The sequence below is a fragment of the Esox lucius genome, chromosome 7 (genome assembly GCF_011004845.1).
Source record: "Esox lucius isolate fEsoLuc1 chromosome 7, fEsoLuc1.pri, whole genome shotgun sequence".
Taxonomy (NCBI): Eukaryota; Metazoa; Chordata; class Actinopteri; order Esociformes; family Esocidae; genus Esox; species Esox lucius.
The window spans coordinates 14,420,588-14,435,644 of NC_047575.1; the positions used below are offsets into that span (position 1 = coordinate 14,420,588).

At 41.6% G+C, this 15,057-nt stretch overlaps 1 protein-coding gene across 1 annotated transcript in view; it reads right to left on the reverse strand.

The window, feature by feature from the left end:
* Positions 1–14,440, reverse strand: part of nlgn2b (neuroligin 2b) — an 83,885-nt gene extending 69,445 nt beyond the window's left edge. The window contains exon 1 of the mRNA XM_010894647.5: positions 13,429–14,440. The gene's annotated coding sequence lies outside the window, so the exon portion shown is untranslated. The remainder of the gene's footprint in view (positions 1–13,428) is intronic.
* Between the last annotated feature and the right edge of the window lie 617 nt (positions 14,441–15,057).

Genomic DNA, 15,057 nt, shown 5'->3' on the forward strand with positions numbered 1-15,057 from the left:
CTTTCAGAGTTCAGATTACATTTCTATGACATAACATATTGAATCCTCATGGCCAGGGAGTCGGTGAGGTGAATTCCATACTCTTATCATGTGCAGCTATGCTCAGTGACAATGAAGCAGGAATAGGTTATGAATTGCATGAACCTGCATCTAATCATACTAATTTGTCTTTACTGTTACTGCATGCAAGACATTTGAGAATAAATACTAGCTTTTCTACTTCTTACTTTTGCTTTAAGTTGAACTGACCCAATATTTATTCTGGCATGAAATTGGCGGATGGAACTCTGAAAGTGCTGTTATTCTTAGTTGGTAAAACAGGCAGACATAAACGGTGACATTCTGAACAAAGCCTCATATTAATCTTTTAATTGTATTTTCATTTATTGCAAAAATTATATTTTTACTTGTCCTGGTACATTGGGCAATGTAAAAACATATATATACAGTGGGAAGAACAAGTATTTGATACACTGCCGATATTCCCACTTACAAAGCATGTAATTATTATCATAGGTACTCTTCAACAGTGAGTGACGGAAAAAATCCAGAAAATCACATTGCATGATTTTTAAGTAATTAATTTGCATTTTATTGCATGACATAAGTATTTGATACATCAGAAAAGCAGAACTTAATATTTGGTACAGAAACCTTTGTTTGCAATTACAGAGATCATATGTTTCCTGTAGTTCTTGACCAGGATTTCACCACTGCAGCAGGGATTTTGGCCCACTCCTCCATACAGACCTTCTCCAGATCCTTCAGGTTTCGGGGCTGTTGCTGGGCAATACGGACTTTCAGCTCCCTCCAAAGATTTTCTATTGGGTTCAGGTCTGGAGACTGGCTAGGCCACTCCAGGACCTTGAGATGCTTCTTACGGAGCCACTCCTTAGTTGCCCTGGCTGTGTGCTTCAGGTCGTTGTCATGCTGGGAGACCCAGCCACGACCCATCTTCAATGCTCTTACTGAGGGAAGGATGTTGTTGGCCAAGATCTCGCGATACATGGCCCCATCCATCCTCCCCTCAATACGGTGCAGTCGTCCTGTCCCCTTTGCAGAAAAGCATCCCCAAAGAATGACGTTTCCACCTCCATGCTTCACGGTTGGGATGGTGTTCTTGGGGTTGTACTCATCCTTCTTCTTCCTCCAAACACGGCGAGTGGAGTTCAGACCAAAAAGCTCTATTTTTGTCTCATCAGACCACATGACCTTCTCCTATTCCTCCTCTGGATCATCCAGATGGTCATTGGCAAACTTCAGATGGGCCTGGACATGCGCTGGCTTGAGCAGGGGGACCTTGCGTGCGCTGCAAGATATTAATCCATGACGGCGTAGTGTGTTACTAATGGTTTTCTTTGAGACTGTGGTCCCAGCTCTCTTCAGGTCATTGACCAGGTCCTGCCGTGTAGTTCTGGGCTGATCCCTCACCTTCCTCATCATCATTGATGCCCCAAGAGGTGAGATCTTGCATGGAGCCCCAGACCAAGGGAGATTGACCGTCATCTTGAACTTCTTCCATTTTCTAATAATTGTGCCAACAGTTGTTGCCTTCTCACCAAGCTGCTTTCCTATTGTCCTGTAGCCCATCCCAGCCTTGTGCAGGTCTACAATTTTATCCCTGATGTCCTTACACAGTTCTCTGGTCTTGGCCATTGTGGAGAGGTAGGAGTCTGTTTGATTGAGTGTGTGGACAGGTGTCTTTTATACAGGTAACGAGTTCAAACAGGTGCAGTTAATACAGTTAATGAGTGGAGAACAGGAGGGCTTCTTAAAGAAAAACTAACAGGTCTGTGAGAGACGGAATTCTTACTGGTTGGTGGGTGATCAAATACTTATGTATTTATAAAAAAATCATACAATGTGATTTTCTGGATTTTTGTTTTAGATTCCATCTCTCACAGTTGAAGTGTACCTATGACAAGAATTACAGACAATGTATCAAATACTTGTTGTCCCCACTGTATATACATAATTCTGGCCCTGTCTATAAAGGCAAGGACCTGCCCAGTTCTCCAGTGGGAAAGCCTTACATGGTTTTAAACAGGCTGTCCCCCAAGGAAATACATATAAATAGTTGCTGCGTTTTCCATTTTGGTTGTTCAATAATTTCAAAAAAGTGATCTCTTCTTGGTTTACTTTGTTATAGCAGCAGATCTTTCAAATTATTTATTTATGCAGTATTCGTTCCTCAATATTTATATCAATTCCTTCTAGGGGGGAAGAACGCATAGAAATGAAATATGCAAACCGCTATGCAGAGCCATATCACTGCTTGAGGAGGATTTCTTTTTCCTCCACTCCTGTAATATTACAGAACTATTTAAATGAAAATTAAAATGTACTGTTGAACAAGAGGAAGAATAATTCAAGGATATATAGTTCTATTTTTCCTTGAAACCTCCACAAACCCTCAGTCAGCTATCCATCAAACCATCTATATCCACTAGAGGCAGGTCAAGGCAAATGGTATAAAAGGAACGTCCAGGGGACTGAAGTCAAAATCAAACACAACAACATAGATTATGTATGAGAGCCGTGATCTATGTATAGTGCGACACAATATGCTGAGGATAGGAGAATTGTCAGAGGAAGTACCATATCGGACATTAACAATGATCTTGTCATACACAGGGCTGTATAGGACATTAACACTGATCTTGTCAAACACAGGGCCATATAGGACATTAACACTGATCTTGTCATACACAGGGCTGTATAGGACATTAACACTGATCTTGTCATACACAGGGCCATATAGGACATTAACACTGATCTTGTCAAACACAGGGCTGTATAGGACATTAACACTGATCTTGTCATACACAGGATGTATAGGACATTAACACTGATCTTGTCATACACAGGCTGTATAGGACATTAACACTGATCTTGTCAAACACAGGGCCATATAGGACATTAACACTGATCTTGTCAAACACAGGGCTGTATAGGACATTAACACTGATCTTGTCATACACAGGCTGTATAGGACATTAACACTGATCTTGTCATACACAGGCTGTATAGGACATTAACACTGATCTTGTCAAACACAGGGCCATATAGGACATTAACACTGATCTTGTCAAACACAGGGCTGTATAGGACATTAACACTGATCTTGTCAAACACAGGGCCATATAGGACATTAACACTGATCTTGTCATACACAGGGCTGTATAGGACATTAACACTGATCTTGTCAAACACAGGGCCATATAGGACATTAACACAGATCTTGTCATACACAGGGCCATATAGGACATTAACACAGATCTTGTCATACACAGGGCTGTATAGGACATTAACACTGATCTTGTCAAACACAGGGCCATATAGGACATTAACACTGATCTTGTCAAACACAGGGCTGTATAGGACATTAACACTGATCTTGTCAAACACAGGGCCATATAGGACATTAACACTGATCTTGTCAAACACAGGGCCATATAGGACATTAACACAGATCTTGTCAAACACAGGGCCATATAGGACATTAACACAGATCTTGTCAAACACAGGGCCATATAGGACATTAACACTGATCTTGTCATACACAGGGCCATATAGGACATTAACACTGATCTTGTCATACATAGGGCTGTATAGGACATTAACACTGATTAACACTGACAATTTTATCAAATCAATGGAAAATGATGTCATAGGCTTTAGTGATGACGGTGATGTCAACAACAGCATGTGCAGCTCAAGAGCCTCGGGGGTGACGTCACAGGAGCGTAAGAACTCCAGTGGTTCGGTGAGTAATGTATGAGCCATCACACTGGAGCAGCCTGAGCGAATCACTCCGCTCTCAAAGTACACCCTTCACGCTATTGCTGTTCATCTCGAATAAAGATATTCAAAGTGCCGCTGAGTGTTTTAGCCAAATTAGAAACCAAGCAACTACAAAAGGTAATATTTCCACAAGATAAATCAGGGAATGACCCGAAGACTATTTTTCAAACTGTCAAATGGATTGGTGGTTTTACACTCTAATCAGCATAAAGCCACTCTATTGTTTTGGCCCTATCACAGTCTCACCAAATGTTTGGTTTTAGAGGTTGCTACCTTCCACTTGCTCTGTTGCTACCGTAGCTAGCTTCCCTACAGCCAACTGTAATTCACTCAGTATCTTTTCTCTCTCCTTCAGCAGCATCCTCAGTGAGTGGCTCACGGACTTTACGTGTCCAGACTGAAACGGCTCTGCAGCACCTGCCTCTGTGTTATATAAGAGCCTGAGAGTGCAAAGAAACCCTGGGCGGCAGGCCGTGCAGCGCACACACACACACACACACACACACACATACACACACAGGCACACATACATGCACACACACACACACACACATACACGTACATACACAGCTGTGCAGTCAGGGGATAAATGCAAAAGAACAGCTGCATAGACCAACCCGTCGTAGGTAGGTAGTGTTCCAAAATGGGTTGATGTGGGCTATACAGGAGAACTCAGAATGGATTGAAGGATGACAGAGAGCCATAGGGATGTGGAGTGACGGAGGGAAATTGAGAGTGATATGAGTGTAATGAGCCGTGAAGACTAATGTGGAATCAGCAGGTAAAATGGATGGTGACAGATAATGGCTGGTGTAGAACTACACGTGAGAGTTGTGATACAGAGTATGAAGGACAGATGAAATAGACAGTTATATAGGACAATGTTGAGGTGGTTATTACTATGTGATACAGTACAGTAGTTTGTGACAGGGGGAGATTATAACACTATGCGATATGGTACAGTAGAATGTGACAGGGAGTGATTATTACTATATGAAATAGTACAGTACTGGATGTGACAGGGAGTGATGATTACTATGTGATATAGTACAGTAGGATGTGACAGGAAGTGATGATTACTATGTGATATAGTACAGTAGGATGTGACAGGAAGTGATGATTACTATGTGATATAGTACAGTAGGATGTGATGTGGGTGATTATTACTATGCATTACAGTACAATAGGATGTAACAGAGTAATCATTACAATATAATATAGTACAGCAGGACATGGCAGGACGTTATTATTACTATGTGAAATAGTACAGAAGGATGTGATGGATTGATTATTACTATGTGAAATAGTAAAGTAGGATGTGACAGGGAGTGATAAGCAGATATAAGTTATGATAGCAAAAAATTGCACCCATTCATAATAATTTGTCTCAAGGGCAACACGTGTTACCCAAAATAAACAATCAATATACCATTTTACAGTCATCATACCACGCATAATCGGTTTAAAATGAACTTGTAGAATATCAATAGAGTCTTTGGTGATGGGCCCTGTGAGAGCTGGAGACTGAACCAAGCCTTGATCAGGCTCAGGAGCCACACAAAGTGGCCTTTTGATAAATGGTTCATATCCTGCATTAGTTAAGACACATGTTATGTTATACATCATCATTTAGGAGGCCAGATGCTCACCTTCAGGGTGCCTTGCACGCTTTAAACGGAGCACATCAGACACTCCAGCGTGTTTCATTACACAGAATTGTACACTACAGCTTGATGCTAAAAGTAAGCTAAGCCCACTGAGGAATATATCACTTATAATGGGTGCAATGACGTTGCTCAACTGGGGGTGAAACAAATGTGTGGCCAGGTGGAATGCCCAACCATCATGATGAATGCTGGCTGGAGGACTGCTACAGGCGCTCTACAAATGTACTTCAGGGCCAATACCACCTCTGTCTGCCCTGCTCTGACTCATTGCCTGCCTCTTGTCTGTTTGGCTTTCCTATCTGCTTTCCATCTGGTTTGTGTGTGTTTGTGTGTGTGTGTGTGTGTGTGTGTGTGTTTGTTTGGCTTGTCTCTTCTACCACTGCTGAAACCCAGTCCCTAAACTGCGGCAGCAATGTAGTCCAGCTGTGATCTGAGTTTCCAAACAAATGAATAATTAAAGTCCGTTTTCAGAAAAGCAGGAATGAACTGCCTCTTGTTTTCTGTTCCAGCAGTGTGGGATAAAAAAAAATAGGAAAGCTATAGTCAAAGCTTTTCACCTGAAAGTGCATTTATTCCTCGACAACCCACCGGCACTCTGTGGACTCCAATCCGTGATCTTCCCGTTAGGCGTGAGTGTTGTGTTTTCCTCCAATCAGAAGGAGGACTACGTGTCATTGGATACACACTGACGCCCGGCCTGTCGAAAACACCGGGGCGGCTACTTAGGACAGGACAACACTCTAACACACAAAAACGTTCCGTCACAAACACACCCTCTCCTCTCATGACCTGCCCTTCACAGGGATCTTTGATTATGTCACTGAGTAGATGTAACCAGCCTCTCTGGAACGTCGAATGAAATAAAAACAACCGGGCCATAAGCAGTCCTGCATCATGTGAATGTGACGTGAATCAGTGGTGACATGGAGCAGAGGAATGTCAATGCAGTTTGTGCTCAAGAAGTAAGTGTTTCTTTGCATGACAAAGGGACTGGCTGGGCACAGTATCTACAGTACAGGCTGATTAAAAATCCATCATAAAGAATGTTGTTTAAACCATCTCTGTACTACTTGTCGTAAGGTCACTTAGCTTGCAAGAAATGTGGTCTCTTCAATAGTAAAGCTCACACTTCACAGTTATCACGTGCTATACAGCATGAGAATGCCTTTCGCCGGGCCTCCGACAGGGGCAACTCATGATAGAACCCAACCTAGGAATCTCTTCTCTACAGCTATAGAAGAGACAGGGAAAACTAGACCAGTCTGTCCTCTAACGGCAGTCTGTGTAGCTCTGCCGCCCAGCCAGCAACATTAACCTGGTTCACTGGGTTACATTGGGGGTTTGGGGTTAGGCACATCACATCACCCATTTGGGCAAATAAACACGGTTCATTGGGCCACGTTGAGAGCTTTTCGGAGCCTAGCTCCATCGCATCACAGGCAGCTGCTGAAATACAGATCTTGCCTTGAGAAGAGTGTTTAGTCCAGCCGATGATTCACCCAGTGCCCTGGCCTGTTTAGTGTGAAGCCTGTGAATGTTGGAAATGGTTTCGAGGAAGAAATGACAGCCGGCTACACCGAGGTGGTGAACAGGTCAACCAAAGTGGTGCACCGAGAACGGCATTAGAAAGGTCCACACTGACATCATTTGTATGCACAATCGGTTTAGTGCACAGGGAGATTTCTTGTAGTCCAAAGGGAACTGCACAGAGGTCAGCTTAATGTAAGACAGGAGCAGTACTGATATTGTGAGAAGAACTATGGATCAGTCGGATTGTATACGAACCCGCACTAAAAGTGATGCATGGTGAAGACCTGAAAGACAGCTGCACTGGCCCCTGGGAAAGCTGTGTTTTCTATGAACAACATTCTTCGTTGTACTTCCCAACCATTTCCATCCATACTGTCAGAAAGGTTGCATATGATGTTAGGCGACGGGACGAAGTATCCTATCCGCTTTGGTTTTCGAGATGATCTATGTTCATGGAGGAGCAGAGTTTTACATATCGTGTATATTTATTCCGAATACATTTCCATTTGTAGGCAATCTAAATTTTTGCAATTCATTTTCAAAACACTTTAATGTTTGAAAGCAGGACCAGAAAATGCAATGGCGTACCGAACTGTGACACAATCAAAACATGTGTGCCAGTGCTGCAGAACACACATGCCAGTTATGACTTCTATATTAACAGTAGTAGACAAAGCTTACTGTAGCAGTGAAGCTTGAGAGAGCTCTCCATTCATCAGGTCAAGTCTTTTGTGTATTTAATTGTATTTGCAATATACCTGCTACCAACGCAACTAGAACAATCAAAAGTTGTTTTTTTTCATTCCATTGGTATGTTGTCACAAATACCACAGATTTCAGCCAAATCAGCATTTAGGGTGTGAACCAGATTTTAAAATGTAGTTATAGAAGATGAGTTATGGAAATGGCCAGGCTACAGGAATGCCAACTAACTTTGAACAAATCAACCCTGGTGATCTTGCTAATTAGCTAACCTAAAACAAGTTGCTAGCTAGCAGAAATCCTTGTCACAACAATTATGTTATTTCAGGAGAGGGAGATTTTAAGATATTAGATTAATCCAATAAATAATTTAATATTACAAGTACATAAAACAAAACTGTGCAATACAATCATCAAGCTAGGACTTCCTCATCTCATTCAAACTTTCAAAAAAAGGAGACATATAATCTGTGAACAGAGTAGGATTGATGGCACAGGCCTCTGCCTCTGTCATTAGTCGCTCAGGACATACATTTCCTTGCTCATAAACTACATTATTTTGCTGTGAGAATTTTTATTTTCTATTATCCGTCTCTACCTTTTTTCACTTATTATGTATTTGGCTCTCTTGTGTCCTGCTCCCACCGATGCGCCAAGTGCTATTTACCAAGCATGGACTGAGCCACTATGGCGACAACAATATTACTGCTGTTTAAACTAGTCCTCAATCACTAGATAGACATTAAAACCACATATGCAAATGCCTGTTGTCTTTACTTATTTTTTCTGGTTCATTCTAATGCAATTTAGAATTGAAAAACCCCCGCTTACAGATTAACATGCTTGTGGAGCATTACATTTAAATTCAATATAGGATCAGTTTGACAATGTGACAAAGAGATCGCTATATTATTGTAATATACAGCGATGAGAATGATATTGTCCTCGTCAAGAGCCCAGGCTTTTGCCCTGGATGGACGAGTTTCAGTCCACACATCCTTAAGATTGCATTGCTAAGGCACTTCTCTCTCTACATTGGTCGGCTACATTGCTTGGGAACAAAATGCTCCTATAGAGAGGAGGGAACATTGAAGCACACATTCATGACAGTTCTACAGTCTCTGCCAGAGGGATGGCGGTTGAAAGAGGTATTCACATAGGCGTTGACGGTCCTTTCTATGGACTGCAACATTGCATTGCATATTACGGTACACAATGAATGGTGAGACATTATTTCTGATGGTGTAATTTGTTCTAATGCATATGCATGAACCATATATTACGGAAAACATAAATGACACTCAGTCAGACAGTCAGAGTACAATTATTGGAGTGGCAAGAATTGAACACTACTTTAGAAGGTTAGTAGTTTGTTAGCAAAAAGTAAACCTATTAAAACACCTAAATATAGTCACTTTTATTGAACATTTCTAAGTCAAACATTAATTTCCCTCAGGTGTTTTTCTATAATTCTGCAGGCTTTTTATGGTTCTCCATACCTTACATTCCAGTGCAGCTTCTGCTTCTGAGAATTCATCTGGTTTGGAAATCAAACTGTTTATTATATTTCCCAACCAAATTTTTATAGGAATACATTTTTAGGATATGCTTGAAGTACTTCTTAAATCTCTTTTTGTATCTATATGTTTTAATTTGGGTGTGTGTTTATTCAATGTTTGAATGTGTCTTTAACCCTGATGCTAGTTACTCGAAAGTATAAACAATGTCGAAGCATAATTCAAAAATGAAATTCTTCCATAAGGGAGATTGCTAATGAAACACACTAGCTTCGTAAACATAAACACATTTATGTTTACAGTACTCACTGGATAGGTTAGTCAACTGTAACAAAGGCTAGCTATGGTCAACAGAATTATGAATTAATATGCTAAGGAGAATTTATATGGTATCATATTTCAAGTACACTTGAAAACAAACTTATTTCAGTCTTTGAATCAGTAGCTATCTAGTAGTAAATGTTCTTCATCAAAGTGACAACAGCTGGTGATGTGAGGAGATGTTTGTGTGTTTGTTTTCATCACAGATAGGAGACAATTGGCTGTCATCACGAGGGATATGTACAGGATTCTGATTGATTCCTAGTCCCAGCTGCCAGTTGCCTGCGCAGACAGTGTTGAAATTAACTTTTTAGATAAAATATCCATTAACTGAAGGTGCCAAAAACAGATATAGTAATCATAGGATTATAAACAATAATTCCTTCAGTCGTACACAATCATTCCGTCAGTCATACAAAATCATTCCGTCAGTCATACAAAATCATTCCGTCAGTCATACAAAATCATTCCGTCAGTCATACACAATCATTCCATCAGTCATACACAATAATTCCTTCAGTCATACACAATCATTCTGTCAGTCATTCAAAATCATTCCTTCAGTCATACACAATCAGTCCATCAGTCATACACAATCATTCCGTCAGTCATACAAAATCATTCCTTCAGTCATACACAATCAGTCCTTCTGTCATACACAATCATTCCATCAGTCATATACAATAATTCCTTCAGTCACACACAATCATTCCTTCAGTCATACACAATAATTCCCTCAGTCATACACAATAATTCCTTCAATCATACAAAATCAATCCATCAATCATACAAAATCATTCCTTCAGTCATACACAATCAGTCCATCAGTCATACACAATAATTCCCTCAGTCATACACAATCTTTCCTTCAGTCATACACAATCATTCCATCATTCATACACAATCATTCCTTCAGTCATACACAATAATTCCTTCAGTCATACACAATAATTCCTTGAGTCATACACAATCATTCCTTCAGTCATATACAATAATTATTTCAGTCATACACAATCAGTCCATCAGTCATACACAATCATTCCCTCAGTCATACACAATAATTCCTTCAGTCATACACAATCATTCCCTCAGTCATACACAATCAGTCCATCAGTCATACACAATCATTCTTTCAGTCATACACAATAATTCCTTCAGTCTTACACAATCATTCCCTCAGTCATACACAATAATTCCTTCAGTCATACACAATCAGTCCATCAGTCATACACAATCATTCTTTCAGTCATACACAATCATTCCTTCAGTCATACACAATCAGTCCATCAGTCATACACAATCATTCCTTCAGTAATACACAATTAGTCCATCAGTCATACACAATAATTCCTCCAGTCATACACAATAATTCCTCCAGTCATACACAATCTTTCCATCAGTCATACACAATAATTCCTTCAGTCAAACACAATAATTCCTTCAGTCATACACAATCATTCCATCAGTCATACACAATCAGTCCATCAGTCATACACAATCATTCCCTCAGTCATACACAATCATTCCATCAGTCATACACAATCAGTCCATCAGTCATACACAATCATTCCTTCAGTCAAACACAATCATTCCTTCAGTCATACACAATCAGTCCTTCAGTCATACACAATAATTCCATCAGTCATACACAATAATTCCTTCAGTCAAACACAATCATTCCTTCAGTCAAACACAATCAATACACGTCTCAACTCCTATGTCATATGGTTATGAAGTATAACTTCAAGTTTGACCTACAACTTATACCAGATAGAATATGGTATCAAATACTGGTCAAATATGGAGCGTTTATATTTATCCTGTTTAATGCACAGACAGAAAAAAGTGCTGGTGGGAAAAATAAATGTGTTTTTACATGTGGCGACTGACACAGAGAGTAGGGTCACTACCATGGATCAGCAATGATTCACAACGAGCCTGAAGAATACTGTAAGTGCTTTGCTCAAGGGCAGGGTGTCAGCACACAGTGGCAGCCCGGGGACTAACAGCTAGGCTACCTGACGCCCAAAACACGCTTCTTTTAAAGTGAACATCTGAGTGAGAGGGGAAGAAGGTTCCAACAATCCTGGGCCGTGACGACGGTTTCAGATTCGACCCAGATGCAGCAGACGAGCTGGGCCCGTAAGAGACTGAACACAGCAGTTGTGCAGCAGATGAGCTGGGCCCGTAAGAGACTGAACACAGCAGTTGTGCAGCAGACGATCTGGGCCCGTAAGAGACTGAACACAGCAGTTGTGCAGCAGACGAGCTGGGCCTGTATGAGACTGAACACAGCAGTTGTGCCGGGCACCAGACACGAAGCACATACTCAGGAGTCGGCGCAAATTGAACATCGCAGAAGCCTTCATTATTAATCCGCTCTGAAGAAAAGCACCATGTATGCATCCAGGATGAACTCGGTCCTAGGCCACATCCCCACAGTCCATGTCCTTGCTTGGGCCTGGTCTGCCCAACTCAGCCATACAGAGCAATCGTCCAACAGAGCTCCACTAAGACCAGCTTTCTCAAGCTACAGCAAAGGCGCACTTTACACTCTCAACCTATGGCAGATTCAGTGCATGTTATGTAACATGTGAAAAAGGTACATTTGTTCTGTGAGCATTTCAAAGTGCGAATAATGAACATGCCTCAGGTGAATGCATCCCTCAAGCCCAACACCCTCTTTTGCATGCAGCCTTTTGATGTGAAGGCAACATTATGACAGAGTGAGGGCAGCTGCTGGCATGGGGCCAGGGCACAGGCTATAGAATTGGACAGCCTGTTGGTTTTTGTGGAACTCCCTCCCTGCCGCTGATTTATTTCCGTAAAACAATCATGTTTATGCCAGTTTCTGTCTTCAGATGGACAGATCCAGATTGTTGTATGTATAGCCTATAACCAGCGGACAAACAGAACACTATGGAGCTAGGGCTCTAACTTGTAGCTGACACTGTTTCTCACAACCCTCCAAATCATTATACTGATCACACTCCTCCATCATGTACAGTATCAATTGCAGATGTATCACGAGTCATTAGACAGTGTAGGTAAGGGCTCTAGCTGATTAAAAGCCTGCCATTAAGATCAGTGGGCAGAGAGGAGCCTGATCCACTATCATTATGAAGGCTAGGCCAGAGTATACAAGCGTATCCACGACCTCCATCTGAACAGAGGTCCTCTTGTCTGAGCTGAATTCTGCCATTGACTGAACACTGCCCAACCAGCACAGAATATAAATGTGCCTCTCTCCTCCGATGAGAGTGTGTGCATTCGCTTGCATAGTTACAATGCATACTCCTGTGAGGTGCATCTGATCATACCTGTGTGTGTATGTGTGTGTGAGTACATAACCATTATCAAGTGGAAAAATCAATCATTCCCAACGTAGCCAAAGGGGCTACAGCGATGGGCACAATTAAGCCCCTAATGGCTCCTCGGTTGGTGAACATCACGGCCTGCCCGACTCATGCAAAAGCCCCAGTCTGCCTGCCGAAGGCTATCATTTTGATAATGTACTGATTAAAATCAAATCGGATGCTGACCATCTTGGTTCCATTTTATTCTAGGGTAAGACGAAAAGACACCTCGGCATTGCGGGTTGCTCTGCGGATATTAGCCAGACATAATGTTAGCGTCAAAACCACAGGAGGCGACAGCTTATCAACAGGCAAAGGCCATTGATATATCCAAGCACTGAAACGATGGGAAACATTTATATTTCACATTGACAAGAAGGTTTGACAATTGACATATCATCTCGCAATGGTGACAGTGCGACAGGATCGATACGTTCGATGCAATCGTAACACACATATACTTGCGCACACATAAAAGCAATAGGTACAAATCATGAATATTCAGTTTCAAAAAGGGAGGAATAGGCTTACCCAAAACGATTCCAGTAGGCTAAGCGTGAGAACGTTAGGGGCTCCCTTGAAGATGTCTTATTCTCTCTCCTATTTTGTTTTTTCGGGTTTTGTTTTACGCCATTTCTTTCTTTTGCATGATTATTTCTCATGAAAGTGACGTGTCGCAGGCTTTCGCACATCAATTCACCTTCTCGGTGTCGGTCTGTCTCCCCCTTTTCCAAAAAAAGAACACCTCTTAATGCCCCCTCCTCTCTTTCCTCTTTCTGACAACACCCTTCTCTCTCCCTAGTCGACAGATAGCTTACCACATGTTTGATATGGTAAGAGAAAGGCAAATAATGAAATAAAACAATAATAAAAACAAATGCGTGTAATGCATTAGCGGCTAACTCAACGCAAAGGATGCCCGTCTTCTCTTCGTATCTCCATGGTGATAGATTTCCACGGCGCCACCCTCTGTTATGAGAAGGCCTACATTAACTAATTATTAAAATTAATTTTAAAAAGACGCTCCAAAAACAGTCAGACCTCTTCTTTTACTTCGTCGTTGATGTTTTATATCGGCTACACCGTAGAGCTATGAATGGTTCTTCCGAATCGTTTTGGCCTCGTTTGGCATATCATAATTAGGCCTACTTTTACAGGACTGTAGCCTAATGATGTTAATTATTTTGCAGCCCCGACAGATCCATCAATGACTAGCTCACTCGTGAAGATTCTTCGGCAGCTGCCTTAGAAGAGATGCTGCGTGTCTCATCCCTCCTCTCTCGCTCGTTCTCTATCTCTCTCTCACTCTCTAAAACGCACACACTCACGCTCACTCGAATACACTCATAGCTACCGCAGATTGAGTGCGGTTCTTATTTTCATATCGGTCGTTGTTTGCCACAGATGTTACGCTTCGTTCTGTCTGCCATGAACAGCGAATACAGTAGAGTGTGCCTATTAACTGCCAAATACACTATCTGTAAAATTGGCATAATTTGAAAGTAGACCTAAATATATTTTATTTTTTGCCGACACTCGGTGCAGTTTTTCTTCTATTGAATAAGGTTTTTTTTTTCATATGGGGGATCTGCATCAGGGTGACGTCAGATATTGTTAAAGCGATAGAAACGTTTTCGGTCGCGTTCGTTGACACAGGTAACCCATGTTGTACCCGGTGTCAGCATCTTGAAATGAAGCATATTTAGCCTATTCTATATCAAATAACTTCAATGAACCTTATTGTGCTGCGCATTCAGTCCCCCCAAAAAAAGCTTAATGCATGAAAGCGAGCTGACCATTGTGGAGTATGCTGCCAGACAGGTACACTTCCGTACCATTAGGCACCTTGTGTGGTAGCTCGGTGCAAGTACGATTCTTACTACAGTTTTTGGTATTCCATGAGCTGTGGGGAAATATGTGATTATTCTCTGGTGTTTCAGTGTGACGTTATTCTGCCAATATTAGATGTCATTTTAAAATTAGAGAGGGGTGAGTAGTTGGGTGCTGGTGGCCTCAGCAGTCTGTGTGGACGTGTCACAGGTAAGGGGAGAGCAGAGGACTGACAGAGAGAGCTGGCGGCTGCAGGTGCATCATCCGCTCCGTGAGTCCATGTGATTAAAACACAACAAAGCTGCTCAAATCTGCCCCATGGGTTTTACC